Source organism: Podarcis filfolensis (assembly GCF_964270895.1).
Source record: "Podarcis filfolensis genome assembly, chromosome: 6".
Classification (NCBI taxonomy): Eukaryota; Metazoa; Chordata; class Lepidosauria; order Squamata; family Lacertidae; genus Podarcis; species Podarcis filfolensis.
The window spans coordinates 6,433,602-6,448,066 of record NC_139609.1 but is presented as its reverse complement, the minus strand read 5'-3'; the positions used below and the strand labels follow the sequence as shown (position 1 = coordinate 6,448,066).

General features: G+C 45.3%; 1 protein-coding gene across 1 annotated transcript in view; it reads right to left on the bottom strand.

Moving 5' to 3' along the window:
* LHX4 (LIM homeobox 4) overlaps positions 1-14,465 on the bottom strand; it is a gene marked incomplete at its 5' end in the record, with an annotated part of 75,555 nt that overhangs the window by 43,903 nt on the left and 17,187 nt on the right. The gene's annotated exons all lie outside the window — the stretch shown is intronic.

Sequence of the window (14,465 nt, the reverse complement as noted above, 5' to 3'; positions counted from 1 at the left end):
AAGGCACTAACCATCAAGAACTGAGGCTTTTTTAAAAGACCTGTGAAAAATGCTGTTTAAACTCATCGTGATTAACAGAGCACATTCAGTTCCAGAATCCACAGATGAATGCAATTCTCTTCTAGATTGCCCTGCTGTTCCTCCTGTCTCCTCCACCAAACGCTTTGTTCTGCTTCCAGGTTCAAAACATTAGAAAAGCAATAGGAAGCTGCCTAGACCAAGTTGGACCAGTGGTGCATTTAGCCCAGTATTGTCTGACTGGCAGCACCTCAGTTGTCCTATCAGGAGATGCCAAGAGACCTTCCCGCATGCAAAGGCATGCACAATACCATTTGCTCAGCACTTACTGTATTTTTTGCTCTAAAAGACGCACTTTTTCCCTCCTAAAAAGTAAGGGGAAATGTGTGTGCGTCTTATGGAGCAAATGCAGGCTGCACAGCTATCCCAGAAGCCAGAACAGCGCTCCCTCTCGCTGTTCTAGCTTCTGGCTTAGCCGCACGAAGCCTCCTCAAGGCAGGGGGAGCCTTCATCCCGCTGCCCTGAGGAGGCTTTGCACGGCTAAGCCAGAAGCTAGAACAATGAGAGGGACCGCTGTGCAGCGCTCCCTCTCGCTGTTCTAGCTTCTGACTTAGCCCCTCAGTCCCTTCCCCCACCTCCCGGAAAAGCCCCCAAGAGCCACGCTCCCTTTAAAGAACCGTGCGGAGCGTGTGTGCGTCTCTTGGGAGCTTTTCCCCGAGGAGGGAGAAGGGCAGCCAGTCAGTGATGGGCTGCCCTTCTCCCTCCTCAGGGAAAAGCCTGCAAGCGCCGCACACACGCTCCACGCGGCTTGTGAGGCATACAGGCTCTGCTCAGCGCTCCCTTTAAAGAATATTTTTTTCCTAGCATTCCTCCTCTAAAAAAATAGGTGCGTCTTATGGCCAGGTACATCTTATGGAGCGAAAAATACAGTAAGTGAAAAATAAAAAGAGTGCTTCTGACCATGTACTGCCCAAGTTCAACTGGGCTCACGCTGCAAATCTTTGATCAAACAGAATGGTCCTTTTTAGCAAGCCACCAGCTGAACGGCTCTGAAGCTGTCTGGTGATTCCGGCAAGGCCAATTTATTTTTATTTTTTTTAGAAAGGAGCGAAACCAGTGGGTTTCAGATGACCCAGTGGGGATCATGCTGTTCTTAACCAAGCCACTGCAATATAGCAACCCCAGCCACATGTCCCAGCAATGTGGCTGGGAAGCTGTGCTAAGTAGAAGAAGAAGAAGAAGAAGAGTTTGGATTTGATATCCCGCCTTTCACTCCCTTTAAGGAGTCTCAAAGCGGCTAACATTCTCCTTTTCCCTTCCTCCCCCACAACAAACACTCTGTGAGGTGAGTGAGGCTGAGAGACTTCAGAGAAGTGTGACTAGCCCAAGGTCACCCAGCAGCTGCATGTGGAGGAGCGGAGATGCGAACCCGGTTCCCCAGATTACGTGACTACCGCTCTTAACCACTACACCACATTGGTAAATCCAATATGCAGAAAAACATTGTTGTGGAGAGGGTTAGGGTTAGTGCCATGCCCTCGTCCAGGGATAACTAATGCCAAAAGGGAGCGTTTGTTGAATGAGTCAGCCACCAAGTTGCACAAGAACATTTTAATTAGATTGTTGCATTTTTTAAATGGGATGTAGTACATAAGTCGTGCACTGTCCTTCTTAGTTGTTTGACTACCAATAAAGACTGCTGATGCAAGCCTATTCAAAGTCAACTAGGAAGGCAGCCCCAACGCCACCGATTGGGGGCTGAAGGAGGGTTTTACTATCAGATTTCTAAAAACAGGACTATCTCTGTGAGATTCCTTAAGTCAGGGGTAGTCAACGTGGTAGCCTCCAGAGCCTGTGACACTCCAGTTCCTATCAGTTCCAACCAGCATGGCCAATGGTCAGGCACCATGGGAATTGGCGCTGTGGGTTAAACCACAGAGCTTAGGGCTTGCCAATCAGAAGGTCGGCGGTTCGAATCCCTGCGACGGGGTGAGCTCCCGTTGCTCAGTCCCTGCTCCTGCCAAACTAGCAGTTCAAAAGCACATCAAGGTGCAAATAGATAAATAGGTACCACTCCGGTGGGAAGGTAAACGGCATTTCCGTGAATTGCTCTGGTTCGCCAGAAGCGGCTTGGTCATGCTGGTCATGCTGGCTTAGTGTACGCCAGCTCCCTCGGCCAATAAAGCAAGATGTGCGCCGCAACCCCAGAGTCGGCCACGACTGGACCTAATATTCCCTTTACCTTTACCTTTAATCAAAGTATTTGACTTGACAAAAGAGTGTTAATAGCATGGAATATTTCGGGCAGCAGCAGACTGGAGCGGTGAGTTCAGGAAAAGCTTTGCCTCTGCTGTTTGGCAAGACTGCTGCTTTGCATTAGATCTCAGGCTGTATCTAGACCCATCAAAAATGTGTTTCAGGAAAACACGTTGTAAACTTCATAATGGGAAATCACGTTGGTGAAAGACGGGGCTCCACAGCACCATCTGGTGTCACTGTGTTATAAAACGCTTTTCCTTTACTAATGTAGCCGAGTCTTCAGTGTCCTCCCCACCGACCTCCAAAACAATAACTGAGCCCCTCTCCATCACTATTTGTATGTTTATCGCAATGCTGAGATTCTGTTTTACCCTTACAATAGTTCACAATAACAAAATTTAAAATTAAAACAATCAATCACATTAGATGGAATGGCCCTGCCCAAGAGTTATCGATTGTTGCTTTCCTAATCCATCCCACCTGGTTGTCCCACATGGCACAAAATGGAAGCCCACCAAAATGGGGCAAAACGCCTCCCTAGCTTCAACGGTGAAAGACTAAAATAAGCAGGAGTCAATAAAAAATCTATACGCCCGCTTTGTCTTCTTAAATAGAATTGTCTTTTGTGTGAATGGCTGCCAGGCCAGCTCTTCCACTGCTATCATAGGCCTGGCAAACAGCTTTCATTTATCTAATTTATTTTAACTAAATTATTTAACATAACAGGAATCATGTTAATGGAATTCTGCATAGTGACCAGATTAGAGTCTAGCGCTTTAATGTCTCCAATTCACCTCTGAGCTAACACCATCTTATTAAAATAAATATGTTTCCTCTGCATTTGCTTCTCAACATTCAGCACAATACGCAATTGGATTAGCGTTGCTGCTTAATTGACTAGCTACAAATTCATTTCCCTCGTTTGTCCTCATGCACCTTCCCACTCACCCACCCCAGACACACCTCCAGGACTTGCCAAGATCACAGAATGTACAGGAAAAGGAGGAGACTTAGAATCATAGAATCACAGAATTGAAGAGGGATCCCGAGGGTAATCTAGTCCAACCCCCTCCAATACGGGAATCTCAGCACGTGGGGCCCCCCCATTGAATCATGTTGGTCGATCCACAGTAGAGAGGTAATAAGCTTTTGAACTAGTCTTGTACAAAAAGGCAACAGGAATTAACCCTCCCTTCTTTTTTTGTTTATTATTTGTGTATCTTAAGGGTTCGAAAGCTGCTCTACATTCAGAAAACATTCAGTGTACAGAAGTGGAATATAAAACAGTATTGAAATATAAAAATTGAACTGGAATGTAAAACTGCAGAAGTAAAATAGACTGGCAGTGCGATCCTAATTGTGTCTACTCAGGAGTAAATCCTATTTAATTTGTCGGAGCTTGCTGGGGGGGTTAGGTTTACGGCCTAATTTGAGAAGGTTTGGGAGAAAATAAGTTTTCAGCAAACGAACTGGTAAAGGTAAAGGGACCCCTAACCATTAGGTCCAGTCGTGACCGACTCTGGGGTTGCGGCGCTCATCTCGCTCTATAGGCCGAGGGAGCTGGCGTTCAGCTTCCGGGTCATGTGGCCAGCATGACTAAGCCGCTTCTGGTGAACCAGAGCAGCGCACAGAAATGCCGTTTGCCTTCCCGCCGGAGCGGTACCTATTTATCTACTTGCACTTTGACGTGCTTTCGAACCACTAGGTTGGCAGGAGCAGGAACTGAGCAACGGGAACTCACCCCGTCGCGGGGATTCGAACCGCCGACCTTCTGATTGGCAAGTCCTAGGCTCTGTGGTTTAACCCACAGCGCCACCTGCGTCCCTAATGAATTGATACCACAATACTAAAAGCATATGCTCAAATCACAGCATGCTTTATCTAAAGTGGCATGTGGCGGAATCGACAGATTTTCATTCACAGGTCAAAGTAACCGAGTTGGGATGTGGAGAAGAGGTGGCTCTTCAGATACCCTCCTGCAGAACAATAGAGGGCTTTCCGTACCTTGAATGTAGTTCAGTAGCAGATTAGCAACTAGCGCAATGCTTTTAACAGTGGTGATGGAACGCCCCCCAAAGTAACTGCGCAGCAGTATTCTGTACTAGCTGAAACTTCCAGACCAAATTCAAGGGCAACCCCACATAAAGCACATTTAGTGCTATAGTGCCTTGAGCCCTTGGCCCTGAAACCAGACCCTCCAAGTGTCCCTGTTTTGCAGGGACGTCCTTGATTTAGAGAAGCCATCCCAGTTTCTCATTTGATCCCAGAATGTCCCGCTTTTCCTTAGGATGTCCCTATTTCCATTGGAGAAATGTCGGAGTTATCTGACCCCCCAGCTGTCTGAAAGCAATCCTGTACAGTGGTACCTCGCGTTATGTACTTAATTCGTTCCAGAGGTCTCTTTTTAACCTGAAACTGTTCTTAACCTGAAGCACCACTTTAGCTAATGGGGCCTTCTGCTGCTGTCGCGCCGCCGGAGCACAATTTCTGTTCTCATCCTGAAGCAAAGTTCTTAACCTGAAGCACTATTTCTGGGTTAGCTGAGTCTGTAACCTGAAGCGTATGTAACCCGAGGTACCATTGTATAGGGAAGTTTTCTTAATGTTTAATGTTTTATTATGTTTTTATATATGTTAGAAGCTGCCCAGAGTGGCTGGGGCAACCCAGTAAGATGTATAAAAGGGGTATAAATAGTAAAAATTCTCAACCATTGAACCTTTTGTGAAGTTACCTTATCTAATCTCCTAGCCTTGGGACTGAGAGGCTGCACATCTTCCAGTGAGAGAGCGTCGGCTAGCTCACTCTCTTCCCGTTCTTCTTGCTGTTCACCTCCCAGTTATGCCCAACTATTGTCCTCCGAACTGTGCCCCTCAGCAAACCATTGTTCCAAATCAACACTGCTCCTGTGGAGTTTCAGCCATGAGCAGGCCATTCCTCAACAGAGTTGTACTCCTCAGCCTGGTCTCTGACACCTCGTTTCATCAGAGAAATGTTGGAGGGTATATGAAACTATTGCACGAAACATCTGTAGGTAATTTGAGAAGGGCTTTTTAAAAATGGTAAAATACAATATAAGGAGAATTTGGAAGGCTCTGCTTAGATCAGGCATGGCCAAACTTGGCCCTCCAGATGTTTTGGGACTACAATTCCCATCATCCCTGATCATTGGTCCTGTTAGCTAGGGATGATGGGGGTTGTAGTCCCAAAACATCTGGAGCGGAGTGCCAAGTTTGGCCATTCCTGGCTTAGATGAAACATATTTAGGAAGGAGGAGGTGAAGGAATTTCAATAAAATTACTGATTTTTTTTCATATGGCTTTGGCACACCTTACAGGCCTATAATTATTTCATAAGCCTCCTGCATTACAATTTTTTTTTTAAAGTGGGGCTTTTTTAAGGCCCCAGGAATGGCCTTAGAAGCTTTTATGTGTTTGGCTCTTTTCAATCTGACTCTTGACCAGTATTGTGAAAAAAATAGGAAGCAATACCTTAAAATGTTAGAGTGCTAAATATGACAAAGATTAATGACTCTCCAGGATTCTCGGAACTGACTAGGGATTTGGAAAATGTCTTAATCGGGCACTCAACACATCATTAATATCAGAACATCCTGAGTACTTTGCTCCTGAAACTTCAAAGTGTTTCATTGTCCTTCAGAGTAACTGAAACTGCCTGGGTAGAGAACTTGCTTGGTGCTCCAAACACATTTTAGAACTGTTTCTTAAGACTGTTGGAAACTTTCAGGTTCAGCACATTAAATAAGCATTTGATAAGCAACGGAGAGTAGGGAGATCTGAATGCTTTCCTTGTGGAAACACTTATTTTGGAAGATCATCACCACACACACGCACACACCCCAGCAACACAAATTGCAATAATTTGACACTGGAAAAATTGGATCCCCGGTTACCACTTCGGTATTGCTTAAATTGCAATGGTGTGGACCTTATGGCAGGAACCGCCAGCCTGTTTCTGTTGCATGTTGGTGGCGAGTGGATGGTTTATGGTACAGTGGTACCTCGGATTAAGAACCTAATTAATTCCAGAGGTCCGTTATTAACCTGAAAGTGTTCTTAACCTGAAGTACCACTTTAGCTAATGGGACCTCCCACTGCCACCGCTGGACGATTTCTGTTTCATCCTGAAGCAAAGTTCTTAACCAAAGGTACTATTTCTGCATTAGCAGAGTCTGTAACCTGAAGAGTCTGTAACCTGAAACGTCTGTAACCCGAGGTATCACTGTATGTGGGGCCATGTGTTCAGCCCTTCGTGGGGGACCCTACTCATTTACCCAAATTAACATGACACGGGTGGCGCTGTGGTCTAAACCACAGAGCCTAGGGCTTGCAGATGGGAAGGTAGGCAGTTTGAATCCCTGCGACAGGGTGAGCTCCCGTTTTTCGGTCCCAGCTCCTGCCCACCTAGCAGTTCAAAAGCATGTCAAAGTGCAAGTAGATAAACAGGTACCGCTCCAGTGGGAAGGTAAACGGTGTTTCCATGCACTGCCCTGGTTCGCCAGAAGCGGCTTAGTCATGCTGGCCACATGACCCAGAAGCTGTCTGCGGACAAACGCCAGCTCCCTCAGCCTATAGAGTGAGATGAGTGTGCAACCCCAGAGTCGTCTGCAACTGGACCTAACGGTCAGGGGTACCTTGACCTTTATGACCAAAAATATGTAGTTGGTATCCATTACTTAGCTCTCCCCTATGGCTTCTAGAAGATGTCCTGACCAAAAATATGACGGTGCTAAATGCATAAAAATGAGCCTTTGTGCTGGCTCCTACTAGCCTGCCAGGTTAGTTTAATCCAGCCAACTGTTTCTGATTCCAAGGTGATATGAAAGTTCTGCCTGCGGTGGCCATTTCACATGCAGTTCATCGCTTGTTATAGTCATCGCCTGAGAAGCATGCATGTGTGAAACAGTGTTAAGCTCAGTTATGAATCTGCCCACCTTCTCCATTGCTCAAAAACAGATGTTTAACTGTTTTTAACTGAGATCCAGCTCTGAGGGCCTTCTGGCGGTTCCCTCATTGCGAGAAGTAAGGTTACAGGGAACCAGACAGAGGGCCTTCTCGGTAGTGGTGCCTGCCCTGTGGAACGCCCTCCTAGCAGATGTCAAGGCAATAAACAACTATTTTACTTTTAAAAGACAACTGAAGGCAGCCCTCTTTAGGGAAGTTTTTAATGTCTGATGCTGTACTGTTCTTAATATTCAGTTGGAAGCCGCCCAGAGTGGCTGGGGAAACCCAGCCAGATGGGCGGGGTATAAATAATAAATTATTATTAACTGTGCATCAAAACACATGTCAGAACCCTGCCACCAGCCACTCATGAAACATGGGTACCACTAAAGGCAGCTCTACTTCTGCATCAATCTAACTCAAAATGGTCATGCTCTCCTTAATTCCCTGAAACACCTCTCTCTCATTGTAGGAGTACAGTTTCACTGAACTGCATACGTACAAAACAAGCCCCACAGAATAAAGTTATGAAATGCAAAATAAATAAGGCTTACTGAATCAACTTTAGTATGTGCCTTGTTCTCAGAATTCTTCATCAGCATCCCGAAGGCAGTGTAACAACACATTCAGAGAAAACTCAAAAGCTGTGTAACCTTGCACTAGCAAATATTAATCGCCTTTTCAAACTGTAACAAATTGCACCTGGTAATCTGGCCTAGAAGCAGCAACAGCTGTGCATCAAGCTGAGATTTGGGAGTCTGTTGCCATTTATTTACATCAAGGGAACATTTTTCCTCGCTTAACTAATATGAACCTTGTTATCTCCCTCCTTTGTCCAACTTATGAGCACTTAGGTAGTCTCTTCCATCCTCTCAATCTCTCTCTCATGTGTAGCTGAGCTTGCTTTCAGCAGCCACAGATCTGATTAGGTTACCAGCTAATGGACCTACTCCTTTAACCCTAAGTCAGTGTCTTTCAGAGAAGCTAAGTGCTGGAAGGAGGGTCCTTGCATGATTCAGAAGACGACACAAGACAATGTCCTCTCTTTTAACAACCTGTTCAAACAACATTTTCATTGAGCCCCACAACTGTTTGAGTGAAAGGAAGGTGGGGAAAGGTGCCAGAATTCCCAGTCAGTTCAGCACGGCATCTAAAAGCTAGGGTCTAGGCTCTAGGCCAGCGGTTCTCAACCTGTGGGTCCCCAGATGTTGGACTACAACTCCAATCATCCCTGAGCTCTGGCCTTGCTAGCTAGGGGTGATGGGAGTTGTTGTTCAACAACATCTGGGGACCCACAGGTTGAGAAAAGCTGCTCTAGGCTTTTCTGAAGGTCATCTCTAGGCTTTTCTGGCCTCTGAGAAAATGATAATCCCAGGTGCTGAGTTGTACCCAACATTGATGGGTGGGGGGCTGAAGTCCTGCACGCATTGCGTGTGACGTCACACACATCACACATGTGTGACAACTGTCACACCGGGAGAGGCCTCAGCCCCATAGAGTTGGTGCACCTGGTAACAATAGCGATCTTGTAGCATCACCAGAAGCAACCCTTTTAAAACAAGCCTCTTCAGTTGGTGGCATTGCCTACCAAGCCCCTTTCTCTCATACCCCACACATGAGGGGACATATTCATGGGAGACTATTACTGAGGCAACACTCATGCTTGTACCCCTTGCCTTGGAAATAGGGGCAGCTCTACCATTTGGCAGAGTGAAGCAGCTGCCTCAAGAGACAGATCCCAGGGGGGCTGAGGGGAACAGCATTAGTTCTTCAGCTGTTCCACTCTGTTGGACTACAGACCTGTGTGCACCCCGGCCCCTAAACTAAGACACTGCTTTCAAGAGCAATGGAGGCTGTTGACTCATTGCCAGCACTGAAGTCAGATTCAACTGTTTCTGTATGTGGACCTTTGTTCTTCAGAATCTGTACACCAGGCCAACTGCAAGCATGTGTCCTCAGGACATTAAGGCAAGCTGAGAAGCTCCACAACTTCATTGGACTGGTCATGTTGTTCAGATGCCTGATTATCATCGTCCAAAGCAACTACAGTGGTACCTCAGGTTAAGTACTTACAGTGGTGCCTTGCAAGACGAAAAACACGCAAGACGAAAGGGTTTTTCGGTTTTTGCGTTGCTTCGCAAGACGATTTTCCCTATGGGCTTGCTTAGCAAGACGAAAACGTCTTGCGAGTTTGTTCACTTTTTTCCTAAAGCCGCTTGAAGAGGCGCAGTTGCGACGGACCGTGCTTCGCAAGACGAAAAACATCGCAAGACGAAAAGACTCGCGGAATGAATTAATTTCGTCTTGCGAGGCACCACTGTAATTCGTTCCAGAGGTCCATTCTTAACCTGAAACTGTTCTTAACCTGAGGTACCACTTTAGCTAATGGGGCCTTCCGCTGCCGCCACACGATTTCTGTTCTCATCCTGAAGCAAAGTTCTTAACCCGAGGTACTATTTCTGGGTTAGCGGAGTCTGTAACCTGAAGCGTCTGTAACTTGAAGCATATGTAACCCAAGGTACCACTGTATTCTGAACTTAAAAATGGAAAGCGTAATGCTGGTGGTCAACAAAAGAGGTTCAAAGACTCTCTCAAGGCAAACCTAAAAAAATGTAGTATAAACACTGAGAACTGGGAAACACTGGCCTGCGAGCGCTCCAGTTGGAGAACAGCCTTTACCAAAGGTGTCATGGGCTTTGAAGACGTTCGAATTCAGGACAAAAGAGAGAAACGTGCTAAGAGGAAAGCACGCTTGGCAAACCCTCACCGTGATCAACTCCTGCCTGGAAACCTATGTCCCCACTGTGGAAGGACGTGTGGATCCAGAATTGGCCTCCATAGTCACTTACGGACTCACCTTTGAGACCGTGTTCATGGAAGACAATCTTAGCTACAAGTGATCGTCAAAGAAGAAGAAGACTGTCAAAGAGAAGTAGAGCTGGGCATAAGCAAACTGACTTCTGTCTGGCTGATTTCCAGAGGCTTCTATAAACATTATATATATGCGCTCCCCACTAGATGTCCACCTCTTTAACTGCCCAGCATACATTTCAACTCTTCTCCTTTCCCTAGAGAGATGGATTGCACTGGTCCTGATGCGAAACTTCCTTATTTACTCAGCCCGCCCATGCATTTCAATGGGAAGTGTTGTGTGCAAGCCATAATTAATGCAGACTTGGGCCCTATAAATTTTTTATTGCCCTGAGCTGGTTGAGACTGCGTAGGCTCCCGAAATGTCAGTGAGTTATGCAGCTTTCCCCAATAAGTGGCAATGAAAACTTTATAGCATCCCCAACACTGCGGATTTTGTTTATGCTACTGATTTTAGTCCCCCTTTTAAAAAAAGAAAATAAAACCATGCTCTGTTTTCTCCTTGAAGTGCATTAGTTGCCATGGAAACAGTGATGTCAATCAAGTGGGCAGAACTTCAGTGATGCCCTAAAGTGCTGACTTAAGCAAGGGGAAGCTTCTCCCGTAATACAGTTGTAGAATTTGATCCTAATCAGTTGCACGAAGTTGCCGTGTACAGAACACACAATGAAGCATACTGATGGCATAATCAGTCTATTGTGACTTCTTGTGCTTGAAATTAAAGATGTACAAATAAAATAAAAATAGAGCTTCAGAATTTAATCAACAGAATTTTAAAAGTAACTTGATTTATTGTAGAGGCCTATTTTAATAGCAACTAAACACGGAAGGGACGTGGGTGGCCTGTGGGTTAAACCACAGAGCCTAGGACTTGTCGATCAGAAGGTCGGCAGTTCGAATCCCCGCGACGGAGTGAGCTCCCGTTGCTCGGCCCCTGCTCCTGCCCACCTAGCAGTTCGAAAGCACGTCAAAGTGCAAGTAGATAAATAGGTACCACTCCGACAGGAAGGTAAACGACGTTTCCGTGCGCAGCTCTGGTTCACCAGAAGTGGCTTAGTCATTCTGGCCACATGACCCAGAAGCTGTACGCCAGCTCCCTTGACCAATAAAGCAAGATGAGCGCCGCAACCCCAGAGTCGTCCCCGACTGGACCTAATGGTTAGGGGTCCCTTTACCTTTACCTAAACATTTATATAGTGCTTTGAGCATTCAGAGTCCTTTCTATACATTACCAGAGAAATCTGTACAACGGTATTGTATAGTGGGCCATAGATAGATAGTGTGCATTCTCTGCCTACAGTTTGGCACTTGAGGCAATGTACGATACAAGTAAAACAACAATAAATCACAGTAATGAAACAATTTTTAAAATGCAATTTGAAACACAAATCAGCAAGTCAAACAATTTGTACTAAAACATCCATAGAAAGGTCAACAGAATCCCAGTGGTAGAGGGAGAAGCCAGCTTCACACTGAAAGTCACAGAAGCCTTTCTTACAAAGCCATTTTTTATTTAATCACTGGAATGACGGCGAAAATGCCTCTGCTGGCAAGGTATTGCTGAAGAAGAGGAAGAAGAAGAAGAAGAAGAAGAAGAAGAAGAAGAAGAAGAAGAAGAAGAGGAGGAGTTTGGATTTGATATCCCAGTTTATCACTACCCAAAGGAGTCTCAAAGTGGCTAATGTTCCTTCCTTCCTTCCCCACAACAACACTCTGTGAGGTGAGTGGGGCTGAGAGACTTCAGAGAAGTGTGACTAGCCCAAGGTCACCCAGCAGCTGCATGTGGAGGAGCAGGGACGTGAACCCAGTTCACCAGATTACGAGTCCACCGCTCTGAACCACTACACCACACTGGCAGAGTGCGGGTAAAAGTATCGCTTCCTATACCTTTAGAGGCTTCACTTCTCTCTAAAAAAAAGAGCTTCCCCAGCAGATCTGAGGGATTCCCCAGGAATTGGCACCTCTAAAACATAGAGAGGCCACAGACCAAGCCAATTTTAAAGATCACCACCAGCACTTTGAGCCGGGCCTGGAAGCTAATAGGAAGTCAACAGAGCTGAGCAAGATTGTGGGTGAAATGCTCTGTGTGGCCTCTCTTGCAAGAGGAGAGACATGGAATTCTGCAATAGCTGAAGTTCCTGAGCCATCTTGAAAGGCAGTACCTCCATCTGGCAACAGCTCACCTTGCAATAGTCAACATGAGATATTACGAACGCATAGGTGACTTACAGCCAAATCTTTATCAAAGAGAAGCAGCCCTGGGCACTGCCAGCACCTGAAAATCCAGCAGCAATTCAGGGTCCAGAAGAACACACAAGCCATGCAGGTTGTCCTTTTTTTGAGGGGGGGGGAGAATGCCATCCATCACATGCAAAATTGGCAACTCGCCAGTCTAAGGCTGAACATCACCATCATCACCACTGCCAAACTGGTATAGATAAAGCTTCAGAGTATTGCAACAGTGCTGTGAGTATATCTGAATATAGAAAAGATTAAGATTGTGATTGTGATTGTGATTATGATTATTGAACAACTCCCGGTCATCACTGATGCAATGCCCAAACTGACTTCAACTGAATCTCAACTAGAGTTGCATGGTACAATTACATCCTGCATTGATCATCACAGTTCCACCCATGCCACTCTAGTTAAGATTCTGTCAGTGTTTCCATAATGGAGAGGTTCATAATTCAACCCTAAAAATGTCACCCCTGGCTAGGAGATCAAAGGGTGGAAGCAATTAAAGGATTGTTGGGTTTAAATCAGATTGATTATGATTTTTCTCGCCCTTTTTCAAGTTCAGATAATCCTCGAAAATCAATTTGCTTTTTATTTACTTAACTTTGCATCCTTAAACATCATTTCTTGAAGTTCTGGAAAGGAAGTGTTAAGCAGAAGGAATTAAGAACTCTACTAACCTAGGAAAACTGATAGGAGACATAGCAAGAGGAAAGAGAGAGATTAGTGTCACACAACTGATCCTAAAAAACAGCAAAGCGTCTCTATCATCAGTTATGAGCAAGGAGAGCTCTACACAACCTCTAAACACATAAAACCACATGCTGGAGAGAAACAAGTGAGGGCTTGCAAACACCCCAGAGTCATTCAGCTGACTGCTCTTAGAAACAGAATGCCTGGCTTTTGGGAATGAGATTTATTGTTGGAAAAGTGACTCCTCCAACACAGTTGTCATGAGTTTAACGGCTTGATTGAAATCATTATTATGACACAATGGGCTGGATACTCCAGCAGTTATTTGCCACTTCTTCTAAAGGGGTACAAAGTCCATAGCCAGGGGGAGATGGAGACAAGGGCCAATGGCCAAGGTAATGTGTACATCAAGTTGATGCACCACAACGGAAACCCAGATCTGAACATTTGTCTATGTTTGTTTTTAATTCATTTTATTTATATAAGATGGTAATAACTGTTAAGGGCCCAGTGTCCCAGAACCTGTCAGTCCAGTAATTTTGTTCATGTGAACAAAAACAGTGGCATATGGGAGCTGGGTTTTTTCTAAGTGAGCAATATTATCTGCACATTTCCCCTTCTATTTCTACAAGAAAAAGGGCAAAATACAAAAATACTGAAAATTCACAGGAGAGGAGGAAAGGCCCATGGCTTGCCCCCTGGTGACTTTGGGCCTGGACCACAACAAGCAAAAACTCTTCCTAAAACCAAACCAAATCACCTCAAAATTTATAGAAGATCTGCCGCCTTCCGCATTGTGTTTCCCATGCACAGTCACCTTCATTTTATAATGATCCTGCGCAAAATCCTATCAATTCCCAAAGAAGTGCTGTTTATTTGCATAATAATGATGCCATAATTCACAAGGCAGCCTCCTTCCCTCCGCCTCATGACATTGCCTTTGCCTTTGAAGTGGCACGCGGAGAAGCTGTGATGGTAATACAACCTGCTGATCAATCGCATCTTAACTGCTCTGGTTCCACAAAGAAGGAGTAGCATGGATCATATCAGGTACCCATGGGTTTTCAGGAAAGACTTTCCTGCATTGCATTGTGGAACACGCCAGCTAAACAGGACCAGTTGTCAAGAGCATCCTATGCCAACACAATCTGCTGTGGTGTCCTAATCTGGAGCTTTCTGCAGGGCTATGATTTCAGGAGCTGGGCATAACCCACTCACCCCCACCCCCACGACACATGATTTTTCCATGTACAGATCTTCTGAGGTCTGGGACAGAATCTGACATTGGCCATGGATTCTGCAGGATCTAATCTCACTTTCAAACTTTCCCAAATGTTTATGGAATTATATTATTATTAATTATTACCTACAGTACACTATGTATTTATGGAACACCATTCATGTAAAATGGTGTTCTAAAGGATA